Genomic DNA, 15109 nt, shown 5'->3' with positions numbered 1-15109 from the left:
TTCAACAAATGATGCTAGGACATTTAAATATCCACATACAGAATGATTAATTTATACCCTTACCTCATACCATAGACAAAAATCAACTCAGAAGGGATCCTAGATCTAAATATAAGAGCAGGACCAAATTTGGAGGCATGCATCCTACATATTCACACAAGGCCTTGTGCTTGGTTTAATGCCCTGCTTTCACTGTTATGAAATTCATGATGATTTTTGAACAAGGGTCCCCCCCCACATTTTTCACTGGGTCCCACAGATTATATAGCATCCTGTGTACAAGAAAACATGATACAACTTTTCAAATAGATAGAAAATATTTGGAAAACAGTGTGGAGGTTCCTCAAAGACCCTGGAATAGCAATACTAGGAATTTATCCAAGGGATACAGGACTGCTGATGCATAGGGGCACATGTACCCCAATGTTTAGAGCAGTGCTTCCAACAATAGCCAAATTACGGAAAGAGCCTAAATATCCATCAACTGATGAATGGATAAAGAAGATGTGGTCTTCAGTATTCAATGGAATACTACTTGGCAATGAGAAAGAATGAAATCATGCCAGTTGCAGCAGTGTGGATAGAACTGGAAGGTACTATGCTGAGTGAAATAAGTCAGTCAGAGAAGGACAGATATCTTGTGTTCTCATTCACATGTGGATCTTGAGAAACTTAACAGAAGACCATGGGGAAAGGAAGGGGAAAAAAACAGATACAAACAGAGAAGGAGGGAGGCAAACCACAAGAGACTATTAAATACAGAGAACAAACTAAGGGTGGATGGGGGAGTGGGGGAAAGGGAAATTGGGTGATGGGCATTGAGTAGGGCATGTGTTGGGACAAGCACTGGGTGTTGTATGTAAGCCAATTTGACAATAAATTATAGTCATAAAAATTTTTTTTTAATCTACAATAAAAGTAAAAAAAAAAAAGAAAATATATGTGATTTGGGTTAGACAAAAAGGAAGCTACAACAACAAAAGCATGATCCATAAAAGAATAAACTGATAAATTGGAATTCATCAAAATTTAAATCCTTTGTGTTTCAAAAGACACCATTAAGAAAATAAAAGACTAGTCCTAGATTGTGAGAAAATATTAGCCAATCATATTTCTAATGAATGATTTGTATACAGATATGTAAAGAATTCTTACAACTCAATAATTAGACAACCCAATTAAAACCAATCTTTTAATTGGGTTGTCTAATTATTTTATTATATATATATAAATATATATAAATAGGTATATTATATATAATATATATAAATATTATATATATTATATATATTTATATATATTATATATAGAGAGAGTAGAATATATATATATTTTGAAGAAATAGCTATTAAAATAGTATATATATTTATATATTATATATAATATAATATATATATTATATTATATATAATATATATTTATATATATTTTTTAATATTATATATATTTATATATAGCTATTAAAATAATATATATATTTATATATAATATATATTATTTATAATATGTATTATATATTATATTATATATAAATATATTTATATATTATATATATTTATATATTATATAAATATATATAATATATAAATATATAATATATATTTATATATTTTATATATAAATATATATAAATATATATATAATATATAAATATATATAGTATATATAATATATTATATATACTATATATATAGTATATATAATATATTATATATAATATATATTATATTATATATATAAATATATATATTATTTTAATAGCTATTTCTTCAAAAAGATATTAAGAAGGTAAACACAAGATATCAACATCATTAGTCATTAGGGGAAAAGCAAATTAAAACCAAAATGAGATACCAGTGCATACTTACTGACTTGGCTATAATCAAAGACATAATTAGCAAGATTGTGGAAAAATGGGAACCCTTATACACTGCTCATGGGAAAGCATAATGTTACCATATGACCCAATAATTCCACTCCTAGATATCAACCTAGAAATGAAAACATGTTCACACAAATATGCAAATATTCATGGCAGCATTTCCATAATAGTCAAAAAATGGAAAAATTCCAAATGTCCATTAACAGGTAAATGGATAAATAAAATGTGGTAGATCCATCCAGTGTGTATTACTCAGCAATAACAAAGAATGAAATACTAATCGTGCTACAACATGAATGAACTTCAAAATATTATGCTCAGTACAGGGCGCCTGGGTGGCTCAGTCGGTTGAGCGTCCGACTTCGGCTCAGGTCATGATCTCGCAGTCTGTGAGTTCGAGCCCCACGTCGGGCTCTGTGCTGGCAGCTCAGAGCCTGGAGCCTGCTTCGGATTCTGTGTTTCCCTCTCTCTCTGCCCCTCCCCTGCTCATGCTCTGTCTCTCTTTGTGTGTCAAAAATAAATAAAACATAAAAAAATTTTTTTAAAAATATTATGCTCAGTAGAAGCCAGATGTGCAAGACCACCTACTGTATGATTCCATCTATATGAAATATCCAGAAAAAGGAAATCTACAGAGACAGAAAGTAGATTAGTAGTGACCTGGGGCTGGGGGATAGGAACAGGGACCGACTACAAATGACAAAAAAACTGCAAACTTTGTGAGGTAATGAAATGCTCTAAATTTGGATTGTGCTGATGGCTGCAGAACTCTATAAATTTGCTAAAAATAATTAAGTTGTACACTTAAACAGGTGAATTTTATAGTATGTAAATTATACCTCATTAAAACTGCTTTAAAAAATAAAGGTAGGCATATTAATAGCTGAATAGACTCAGTTGAAGAAAAGTTAATTAAGAAAATGTAAGAAAAAGAAAGATGTAAGAAATGTAAGAAAAAAGAAGATCTGGCAAGTGTGAAAAAAATAAGATATACTGCAAAATCTGATGTTTTGACATTCTGCCAGTGGGAATTTTAAAAGGAGAGGAGAAAGAATGAGGACACAAAATCAAATAAAAAGAGAGGGGAGGGGAATTTCAGAATGAAAGCTAGAACTCCTTTTTTAAGTTATTATTTAAATTCCAGTTAGTTAACATACATTAGTTTCAGGTATAGAATTTTGTTACTCAACACTAACATACAACACCTGGTAATCGTCAAAACAAGTGCCCTTCCCAATCCCCACCTCATATTTAACCAATCCCCCTGCCCACTTCCTCTCTGGTAACCACCAGTTACTCCACCCATGTTTGTTTGTTTTGTTTCTAAAATTCCACATATGAGTAAAATCATATATTTGTCTTTCTCTGTGCATTATCAACAATAGCAAAACTATGGATAGAACCCCAAATGTCCATCAACTGATGAATGGATAAGGAAGATGTGGTTTATATACACACTAGAATATTAGTCATAACAAAGAATGAAATCTTGCCATTTGCAATGACATGGATGGAGCTAGAGTATTATGCCAAATGAAATGAATCAGTCAGAGAAAGGTAGAACTTTATATTAAAAAGGCTCATCAAGTACAGAGAATGAATATTTAAAACACATACCTAGATGTATTATGGTGAAATCTAGAACATCAAGGATAACAAACAAACCATAATGGTTACAGAAAGTAAAAGCGACTTACCTACAAGAAATGAAAATTGGATGGAAGTTGGAATTTTCCCATGCAACACCGAATTCAGGAAGACAGTGAAGAAAAATGACCAAAATTTAAGTGAACTTTAATTTTAAACATACACAAACACTCATTCACGTATAAAAGTAAAATGAAGACATTTTCAGCCTCAAAAATTTCATGGAGGGCATAGGAAGAGGGATGAGGAAAAGAAAATCCAGTTCCAGTTTTTAGCTTAAAAAAAGGTACTAAATAACTCCAGGCATTGGGAGAATAATACAAGCCTAAGTATGTTTATTAAAAATTAAATTTCAACAACAACAAAAAAGGCAATACTTCCAATGTATCGGGGGGAAAAATGGAGCAAAGGAAATGCAACCAATTCAAAAACAGGTAAGAAAGAAGGTGAGAGAACCAGAAGAAATTCTTGTAAATATTAACACCTAAGAGAGTAAGAATAAATATAAATATACTAGTGATCAAAATAAATGCTAATGGAATAAAGTGACATAAAATATGAGAATATATAGATTGGATAGGAAATAAAATTCAGCTATATATATTTTTTATTGATCTAAAATTGGCATATGATATTATATTCAGGTATACAACATAATAATTTGATATTTGCATACACTACAAAGTCACCACAATAAGCTTCATTACCACTCATCACCATGCAATTGGTCCCCTCACCCATTTTGTCCACCCCCACCCCCATCCTCTCTAAATAACCACAGATCTGTTCTCTGTACTTATGAAGGGTTTTTGTTGTTTCTTTGTTTTTTAGATTCTACATATAAGTGAAATCATATGGTATTTGTCTTTTTCTGACTTATTTCACTGAGCATAATACCCTCAAGGTCCAGCCACATTGTTACAAGTGCCAAGATTTTCTTCTTTTTTATACCTGAGGAGTATTCCATTGTATAGTATTATATAGAGAGTAGTTATATCATATATAATGTTGCAATGAACATAGGATTGAATATATCTTTTCAAATTAGCATTTTTGTTTTCTTCAGATAAATACCCAGAAGTAGAATTGATGGGTCGTGTATATGATAGCTCTATTTTTCATTTTTTGAGGAACATCCATACTGTTTTCCACACTGGCTGTACTAATTTATATTCTGATTAATTGTTCATGAAGTTTCCTTTTCTCCACATCCTCACCAACACTTGTTATTTCTTGTCTTTTTGGCAATAGCCATTCTGACAGGTGTGAGGTGATATCTCATTGTGGTTTGGATTTGCATTTCTCTGCTGATTAGTAATGTTGGGCATATTTTCATAAGTCCATTGGTCATTTTTATTTCTTTTTTGAAAAAAAAAACTCTATTTAGAACCTTTGCCCATTTTTAAATCAGACTTGGGTTTTTGCTATTGAGTTGTTTGAGTTCTTTATATATCTTATACATTAACTCCTTAGTGAACATATGATTTGCAAATATTTTCTCCCATTCAGTAGGCTGCCTTTTCATTGTTGATTGATGGTTTCTTTTGCTGTGCAGAAGCTTTTTAATTTAATATATCCCATTTGTTTATTTTTGCTTTTGTTGCCTTTGCTTTTGAATCAAATGCAAAAATTCAACACCAAGACCAATATCAAGGAGCTTATCACCTATGTTTTCTTCTAGGAATTTTCTGGTTTCAGGTCTTACATTCAAGTCTTTAATCCATTTGAGTTAATTTTTGTGTACACTGTATTCTATTTATAAGGGACATAGAAAAAATAAAATGGCTCAAGAACACTGGAAATAAAGGGATTGGAAAAGACACATTAAACAAACACAAAGTAAAGAGTGCTCTGTAGCAAAACTAAAATCAAAAGCAAATGGAAGTTAGGTTGAAAAGCATTACAAAGAATGTAGAAGGTTATTTCATACTCATAACATATACACTTCACCAGACTTCATGGTAGAAGTCATTATGTGTAAGAAAATATCTTTAAAATATTGAGGGGACATGTTTTACAGCTATGTAGTGCCAGAGCTAGGGTTTGGAACACCTCTCCCCAAATTTCCTACCTACTCCCTCAGCTCCTACCCTCCATCCTGGCTGGCCTTAGGTAGCACAGTATTAATCACTACATTATATTACCCTTCAAACATGAAAAACCTGCAAAATCACATGCATTAGGCCACAAGAAAAATAACAATAGGTTCTGAAATGGAAAACAATCTTAAGGAACACATTTTCTAACCACATGTCATAGATCAGAACAAACAACCAGGACAAAGGAACTCCTTCAATATTATCCACTAGGAAGATTTTAAAACTCTTTCCAAACAGTCCTTAGTTGAAAGAGAAAATCAAGATAGAAATTACAGATGAGTAAGAAATAAATTCTAATGAAAACATATAAAACCACAAACATATAAGAACCACCGATATACCCAAAGTAGCAAAGAGATAAACATTCATGGCCTAAGAAACATTTTTTTAGAAAATAAGAGACACTGAAAAGTAAACTAAGTTTTAAATTTTTTTAAATGTTGATTTATTTTTGAGACAGAGAGACAGAGTGTGAGCGGAGGAGGGGCAGAGAGAGAGAGGGAGACACAGAATCCAAAGCAGGCTCCAGGCTGCCAGAACAGAGCTGTCAGAACAGAGCCCGACACGGGGCTCGGAGTCACGAACCCATGAACCGTGAGATCATGACCTGAAGTCAGACACCCAACCGACTGAGCCACCCAGGCGCCCCAATAAACCAAGTTTTAAATCAAAGTATTAAGAAAAGAGGTCAAGGAAATTCCACCCCCCAAGGAAATTGAAGACAAAAATGAGGAAAGAAAGAAAATATGAAAATAAAGAAAAGCAGGATTTAATTAAATCTCAAACAAAAAAATAAGAGTAATGGATCAATACAACCAAAAGATGATTCCTTGAAGAGAACAACAAAATGGAAAATTTGATCAAGAGAATGAAAGACGGGTGCCTGGGTGGCTCACTCGGTTAAGTGACTGACCTCAGCTCAGGTCATGATCTCACAGTCAGTGAGTCCAAGCCCCGCTTTGGGACCTATGCTGACAGCTCAGAGCCTGGAGCCTGCTTCAGATTCTGTGTCTCCCTCTCTTTGCCCCTCCCTGACTCACTCTCTCTCTCTCTCTCTCTCTCTCTCTCTCAAATATAAATAAACATTAAAAAAAAGAGAGAGAGACCAAAAGAAAAGACATAAATGAACAATGCTAGGAATGAGGAAAAGGATGTGTCTGCAGTTAAGGAAAAGATTAAGACTTTACAAAAGAAATCTTTATATATTAAAACTTTACAAAAGAAATCCCTATATATTAAAACTTTACAAAAGAAATCCTTGTATAATTTTCTACCAATAAATATGACAACCTAGAAAAAAATGCTTACTTTTTAGGAAAATATGAATCATCAAAACTGAGAGCCAACATGAGAACTAAATAGAATTAAAAGTGATAGAATAAATGTATAATGTACTTTGAGACCTACCCTAACCCTGCCTTTTCCCCACACCTACACACACAAATATCAGTTTCAGAGGCACCTGGATGGCTCATTCAGTTAAGTATCTGACTCTTGATTTCTGCTCAGGTCATGATCCCACAGTTGTGAACAGAGCCCTATGTCAGGCTCTGCTCTGGGTGGGGAGTCTGCTTAAGATTCTCCCTCTCTCCTTCTCCCTCGGCCCCTCCCCTGCTCACTCTCTCTCTCTCAAAAAATAAAAACAATAACAAATATCAGTTTCGAACAGTTTTATGGACAATTTCCAGCAATCCTTCACAAAACAGAAAATGTCCATATTAAACAAACCATTTCAATATATTTTTTTAAATTTCAAATCACCCCAAATCATCAATAGACTACTATATTTCTTCTATAAATGCCAGATAAATACAAGGTAAATGAAAATCCTCAATAATTAGCAAACCAAATTCAACAATACATTAAAAGATCATACACCATGATCAAGTGGGATTTATTCCAAGGATACAAGGGTGGTTCAATATCAGGAAATTGATCTACATGATACACACATTAATAAAATAAAGGATACAGGTTATATGATCATCTCAACAGATGCAGAAAAAGTATTAGACAAAACTCAACATCCATTTATGATAAAAATTCTCAACAAAGTAGGTTTAGAGTGAACACATCTCAGCATAATAAAGGGCATAAATGACAAACCCACAGCTAACATCATGCCCAATAGGGAAAAGTTAAAAGTGTTTCCTCTAAGATCATGAACAGGACAAGGATGCCCTCCATCTTGCCACTTGTATTCAACATAGTACTGGAAGTCCTAGCTATAGCAATCAGACAAGAAAAAGAAATGAAAGGCCTCCAAATCAGTAAAGAAGATGTAAAACACTCAGTGTTTGCAGATGACATGATACTATATGTGAAAAAAAACCCCTAAAAACCACCAAAAACACTATTAAATCTAATAAATACATTCAGTAAATTTTCAGGACACAAAATTAATATACAGAAATCTGTTGCATTTTCTCTACACTAATGAACTAACAGAAAGAGAAATTAAGAAAACAACCCCATATACAATTGCATCAAAAATAATAAAATACTTAGGAATAAACTTAACCAAGGAGGTGAAAGAACAATACTCTGAAAACTATAAGATATTGATGAAAGAAATTGATGATGACACAAATAAATAGATATACTATGGTCATGGATTGGAAGAATTAATGTTAAAATTTCCATGCTACCCAAAGCAATATACAGATTCAATGTAATTTTTATTAAAATACCAACAACATTTTTTTTCACAGAACTAGAACAAATAACCCAAAAATTTGTATAGAACCACAAAGGATCCCACGTATCTAGAGAAATCTTGAGAAGGAAAAACAAAGCTGAAGGCATCACAATCCCAGATTTCATGATATACTACAAAGCTATGATAATCAAAACATTATGGTACTGGCACAAAAATAGACACAAAAATTGATGGAACAGAATAGAGAGCTTGAAAATAAAGCCACACTTATACAGTTAAGTAAACTATGACAAAGGAGGCAAGGATAAGGGGAAAAGACAGTCTCTTCAATAAATGGTGCTGGGAAAACTGGACAGCTACGTGCAAAAGAATGACACTGGATCGCTATCTTACACCATACACAAAAATAAACCCAAAATGGCTGTAAGACCTAAATGTAAGACCTAAAACCATAAGACTCCTGAAAGAAAACAGGTAGTAACCTCTTGGACATAGGTAGTAAACTCTTAGCAATGTATTTTTTTGGATCTCTTTAGGCAAGGGCAACAAAAGCAAAACTAAACAGCTGGGACTACATCAAACTAAAAAGGTTTTGCACAGTGAAAGACACCATTAACAAAATAAAAAGTCAGCCTACTAAAGGGGAGAAGATATTTGCAAATGATATATTCCATAAGGGGTTAGTATCCAAAACATATAAAGAACTCTTACAACTCAACATCAAAAAAGCCCCAACAATCCAATTAAAAAAATGGACAGAGGACCTGAATGGACATTTTTTCAAAGAAGACATAGGGATGGCAAACAGACATAGGAAAAGATGCTCAACGTCACTAATCATTAAGGAAGTGCAAATCCAAACTACAATGGGATATCACCTCACATCTGTCAGAATGGCTGGAATCAAAAAGACAAATAACAAGAGTTGGCAAGGATGTGGAGAAAAAAAAAAACTTGCACCCTGTTGGTGGGAATGCAAACCGGTGCAGCCATTATGTAAAAACAGTATGGAGGTTCCTCAAAAAATTAAAAATAGACATACCATATGATCCAGCAGTCTACTTCTGGGTATTTATCTGAAGAAAATGAAAACAGTAATTCAAAAAGATATATGCACCCTAGGTTCATTGAAGTACTGTTTATGATCGCCAAGATATAGAAGCAACCTAAGTTTCCAACAATAGATGAATGATTAAGGAACATGTGGTGTGCGTGTGTGCGTGTGTGTGTGTGTGTGTGTGTGTGTGTGTGTGTGTGTAATATTACTCAGCCATAAAAAAAGAAGGAAATCTTGTCATTTGCAATGACGGGTGACTTAGAAGGTATTATGTTAAGTGAAACAAGTCAGAGAAAGACAAATGCTAAATGATTTCATTTATGTGTGGAATCTAAAAAATAAATGAATAAACAAAACAAAACAGAAACAGACTCATACATACAGGGAACAAAATGATGACTGCCAGAGAGGAGGTAAGTAGGGGAAGGGGCAAAACAGGTGAAGGGGATTAAGAGGTACAAACTTCCAGTTATAAAATAAGTAAATCAAGGGATGTAAAGTACAGCACAGGGAATATAGCCAGTAATATTATAATAATTTTGTTTGGTGACAGATGGTAACTAAACTTACTGTGGTGATCATTTCATAATGTATACACATGTTGAATCACTCTGTTGTACACCTGAAACTAATATAACATTGTATGTCAACTATACTTTGATTAAAACAAAAAACAAACCCCGATTAACAAAAACCAAAAGACATCAACTCACAAATTCAAGGTCTGGAAACCCCAAAAGGATAAACGCAAAACAAAAACAAAAAATTTAAACGAATCTAGACTCATTACAGTATACATTCTAAGAGAAAAATCTTAAAAGCATTCAGAGAAAAACTTCGTGAGTCACAACCAAACGTCAAGCAATAAACTTTGAAAACTGCCAGTTAATCATCCAATCAGTGAATGACTGGAAGTTCCTGGTGTGGTGGCGCAGGATTCAAAAACTCCAATCTTCCCCAACTCACACAAGCCATACAGATTTCTGTTGGAAAGACCGTAAAAGTTGAGAAAAGCATCTAAGAATGTTACTGAAGACATGAAACTACGTATGGTGAGGCTTCACCAGGAGGAAGTAAAATGAAAGGAAAGACCAGAGAGGCAGGCAAGCAGAGAGCCACTTTTGACTTAGGGGCATTTGCTGATCCTAGAGAATCAGAACCTCAGGTCTGACAGCTTTAAGGGGAGAGAGGGACAGAAATGAAGTCTAGAGTCCATACAAGATGGAGGGTCCAGGGGTGCCTGGATGGCTCAGTGGGTTAAGTGTAAGATTCTTGGTTTCGGCTCTGATCATGATCTCACAGCTCACGAGTTCAAGCCCCACAACAGGCTCTGAGCTGACAATGTGGAGCCTGCTTGGGATTCTCTGTCTCTGCCTCTCTCTCTGCTCTTCCCCGCTCACTCTCTGTTTCTCTCTCTCAAAAACAAACAAACAAACAAACAAAAAGATGGAGGGTCCAGCGGGAGTCCCAGCTACCACCACCACATCTTCCCAGTGAGAATTCCGTGAAGGGGGCAGCTGTAGCCTGGAATAATGGCACTCCCAGAGAACCACCTGGCTTCACCCAGGTGCTCTCAGACGCTGACCCATGTTCAAGAGTTTTCAGAGACACCTGGGTTTGGCAAACAGAAACCCTTTCCAAACCTTCATTGCAGTCCTTGATTTACCTACAAATAATTTCCCCAATACAATGCTAATACACAAAAACACCCAGCAAAATGATCTTTGTAATCAGAAGAAAATTTATCCCTTTGTGGAAAGGGGGAAATGGTAACTTTACAGTGGAGGAGCCTGGCAAATGCCACCCTAATTAAATAATCAAGGTCAACTTCCCTGGTGCTAAGTCAGGTTGGCTATATCCCCAGATATGATGTGATGAGAAGGGCACTTCTGTTGTATTCTCTCAAAAAACCCTCAATCAGTCTAATCATGAGAAAAACATAAAGATGAACAAAAATTAAAAAATGGTCTACAAGATGGGGCGCCTGGGTGGCTCAGTCAGTAAGCGGCTGACTTCGGCTCAGGTCATGATCTCGCGGTCTGTGAGTTTGAGCCCTGCATCGGGCTCTGTGCTGACAGCTCGGAGCCTGGAGCCTGTTTCAGATTCTGTGTCTCTCTCTCTTTGACCCTCCCTGTTCATGCTCTGTCTCTCTCTGTCTCAAAAATAAATAAACGTTAAAAAAATTTTTTTAATGGTCTACAAAAAATAAAAATAAAAAAAGAACTAAAAAAACGCCCAAAACCCAGAAAACTAAAATAACTAACCAAATAAGAACAAAAACAAAACAAAAAGAAAAAAAACAGCCTACAAAATGCCTGACCAGTAGTACTCTTCAAACTATTAAGATCATGAAAAACAAAGCGAGACTGAGAACTTGTCACAGACCAGAGGGAATAAGTGACAGGCTGGCTAGATTAAATGTGGAGCCCTGGATTGGATCCTAAAAACAGAATATGTGCGTTGATGGAAAATCTGTTGAAACTGAAAACAAGTCTAGGGTTTAATTCATGCTGATGTTACCAATATTGGTTTTTCATTTTTGAAAAACGTAACCAGAGTCACATAAGAGGATAATGTCGCAGGAAATAAGTCTGGGTGTGCAGAATACAGAAACTTCTGTACTGTCTTTGCGACTTTTCTGTAAGTATAAAATTATTCCAAAATTAAAAGTTTATTTAAAAAAGTGGTGAGAACCAGCAGAAACAACAGAAAACAGGGCTACAAACACCTCCTATGTTGAAAATATCAGATGCCAATATAAAACTTCTCTAATCTAAGTATTTTATAAAGTCTTTTCATAAAAGAAACCTACAGCAAACATCATCCATAACTGTGCAGTGATTAAAACTTTCCCTTTGAAATTAGGATCAAGATGGAATCATTACCATCAGTACTTGTATTCGCCATGTACAAAGTACCTAGCACACACAGTAAGGCAAGAAAAAGGAGTAATACATAGAAGGATTAGATCAGAAGAAACAGAACTGTCATTGTGTTTACATTATGTAAAACCACATATATACATATATATATATATATATATATATATATATATATATATATATATAAGTCATTAGAATTCAAAAGAGTTTGGCAAAGTTTTCATTTATTTTTGTATCTTTGTTACAAGCAGCTAGACAGCCTATTTTAAATTATGTAGATTTGATATAAAGATATCAAGTATCTATGAATAAATCTAGCAGAAGTATAAGACCTCTATAGAGAGAAATATAATTTTTATTAGAAAATCTAGTTTAATTAGTAATACGCATATACCACAGTAATGAGATAGAAGACACAATGTTGTAAAGGTATCAATCCTCTGCAAACTGATCTATAGATTCAACGCGATCTAAATGAATTCCTGGCAAGATATTGACAAGCCAATTTGGAGACGCAAAGGACCAAGCCACTTTGGAAGAAAAGAAGGTAAGAAGATTTACTGCCACAGATATCAAAAGTTCATCTGAAGTCGTGGTCACAATGACAACGTGGTGCGTGGGGAGTAAGAAAAGGCTCGTGCAGGCCAATGCTGGAAGAGAGAGCCCTTGAAATGGGCCCTGCGTACAAGACCGCTGAGTAGTGAAGACAGTGGTGTTGCAGATCAGCAGGGGAAAAGGATAGTGTAACTAATAAAAGTTTCCTCAGGAAAAAAAAAATTTTTGATAAGAATCAAATTAGAGCCTTTCAACTGTAGATCAGATGGGAAGCAATTCAGTCTCAGATAAGATGAGACATTTGGGGGGAAAAAACATTCACCCAGATTAAGTCTGTGTATAGCGGAGGTTGAGGGAGGGGGTCCATCACGAGTGACATAGGCTATAAAACCACCACAGGCCTGAGAGAAAGCAAGTAAAAACAGCACTGAAACCAAACTGCTGACAGAATCAACCTGGAAGAACAACCCAGGGGATGAAGAAAAAATCCCCAAAGCACTTACAATCATCCAAAAGCCTCAATCAATCAAGCAAGAGCCTGAAGATGGGATGGTATATATATATATATATAACAAAAAACAAAATGTAGCTTACAGTGGAGCCTGCAGAGATCTAGATACAAATTCAGATACCTCATCTGTCCCCCCACCAAAAAAAAAAAACACAACCAACTTTACAAAAAATAGAAATAACAAGAACTGAAAAAGCGACTAAAAAATAATTGTTGTGGGAGAAAAGTTTGAGACCACCATTCTGAGCAGAAAGTTAAAAAGTGAAAGAGGTGAAAATTTAGGGAGCAGATAGAAGCGGTGAAGGCTAGCATTGCTTCAGTGGAAGAATCGTTTGGCTCCCAAATTGAAAAAGGAAACGTTTTTGAGATGTGAGAGAAGAAACTTCCTGTGCAACGAAGATAGACTTGAATCCGCCATCTTCAGAACACAAGAACTGTGGTTCAAGAGTATGCATGGAATTCATCAGTAATTTTTCTGTTTCACTTTAATTATTTATAACAACGAGGGTGCATCTAGCTCATAAAGTCAATACTATAATAAGTCTATATTGTACATCGTCAGCTTTAACAAGATAAAGTCATCATAAACAGAGTTCAAAGACAAGGAGAGTATATACCTTTCAGAATATTTAGCAAATTCTCCCTTTTCATCAAAGAAAGGACAGTCATGTCAACTGAATGACATCGGCCATAAATAAAGCAGCAATTCACAAAAGAGGCAGATGGCCAATAAACATGAAAAACTGTCCAACCTCCCCCTGCAATTGGGAAAATGCACATTAAAAGAAGGTGCAGCTCCTTATCCAGCACCTTTGCAAAGGTTGGGCATGGGGAGATGGTTTATCTCATTTGATATTGTTAAGAGAACATATCGGTTCAGCTACTTCGAAAGGCAATTTGGCAGGATCTATAGACAAGTAAATATTAGTAACCTCTGCCTCCACGATTCCACGTTTTGGGTTGTTGACACAAGACAATACTTGTAAGCGTGCAAAAATATAAGGAAATAGATTATTCTTATCATAGCTTGTTGGTAAAGTGAACAATCAAATATGACCTAAATTGTCCATCAATGGGGAGTGGGGGATGATTTAAAAATTATGGCCTATCGATTCTATGGGATAGCAATAGCTATTAAAATAGCTCTTAAAAAGAATGAAGTATGGAGCGCCTGGGTGGCTCAGTCGGTTGGGCATCCGACTTCAGCTCAGGTCATGATCTCACAGTCCAGGAGTTTGAGCCCTGTGCTGACAGCTCAGAGCCTGGAGCCTGCTTCGGATTCTGTGTCTCCCTCTCTCTCTGCCCTTCCCCTGCTCATGCTCTCTCTCTTTCTGTCTCAAAAATAAATAAAAAAAAAAAAAACATTTTAAAAAAAGAATGAAGTAGATCTATATGATTATTAAGGTGATCTCTAGGATCTTCACTCTTAAAATAAGAGAAAACGAAAAATGCAAAACAGCATATACAATATAATCCCATTTATTAAAAACACAAAGCACAGAGTGCATATATAGGAAAATAAGCTATACATGGAAATACGTAGAAAACGATCTGAAAGGCTGTGCCTGAAACACTTAATAGGACCCAGATTAGAAGCTGCATTGGGGTAGGCAGTAAACAGGAATTTTTCCCTCTACATACCTTCATTTGGTGTAAAATTTTATGAACAAGAATGTATAATGTATTCCTTTTGTATTAAACAATAAATTAATTAAAAATATTAAGTAATATCATTTCTGACCCAATGCTAGAGAACAAGATAGGATTTCTACCTCCCTCCTCCCCGCCTTTTTTTTTTTTTTTTTTTTTTTTTTTTT

At 34.8% G+C, this 15109-nt stretch overlaps 1 protein-coding gene across 5 annotated transcripts in view; it reads right to left on the bottom strand.

Moving 5' to 3' along the window:
* Positions 1-15109, bottom strand: part of SP100 (SP100 nuclear antigen) — a 98002-nt gene that overhangs the window by 82148 nt on the left and 745 nt on the right. The gene's annotated exons all lie outside the window — the stretch shown is intronic.

The sequence above is a fragment of the Acinonyx jubatus genome, chromosome C1 (assembly GCF_027475565.1).
Source record: "Acinonyx jubatus isolate Ajub_Pintada_27869175 chromosome C1, VMU_Ajub_asm_v1.0, whole genome shotgun sequence".
NCBI lineage: Eukaryota > Metazoa > Chordata > Mammalia > Carnivora > Felidae > Acinonyx > Acinonyx jubatus.
Note: the sequence above shows the minus strand (reverse complement) of the source record. Positions and strands in the feature narration are given on the sequence as shown.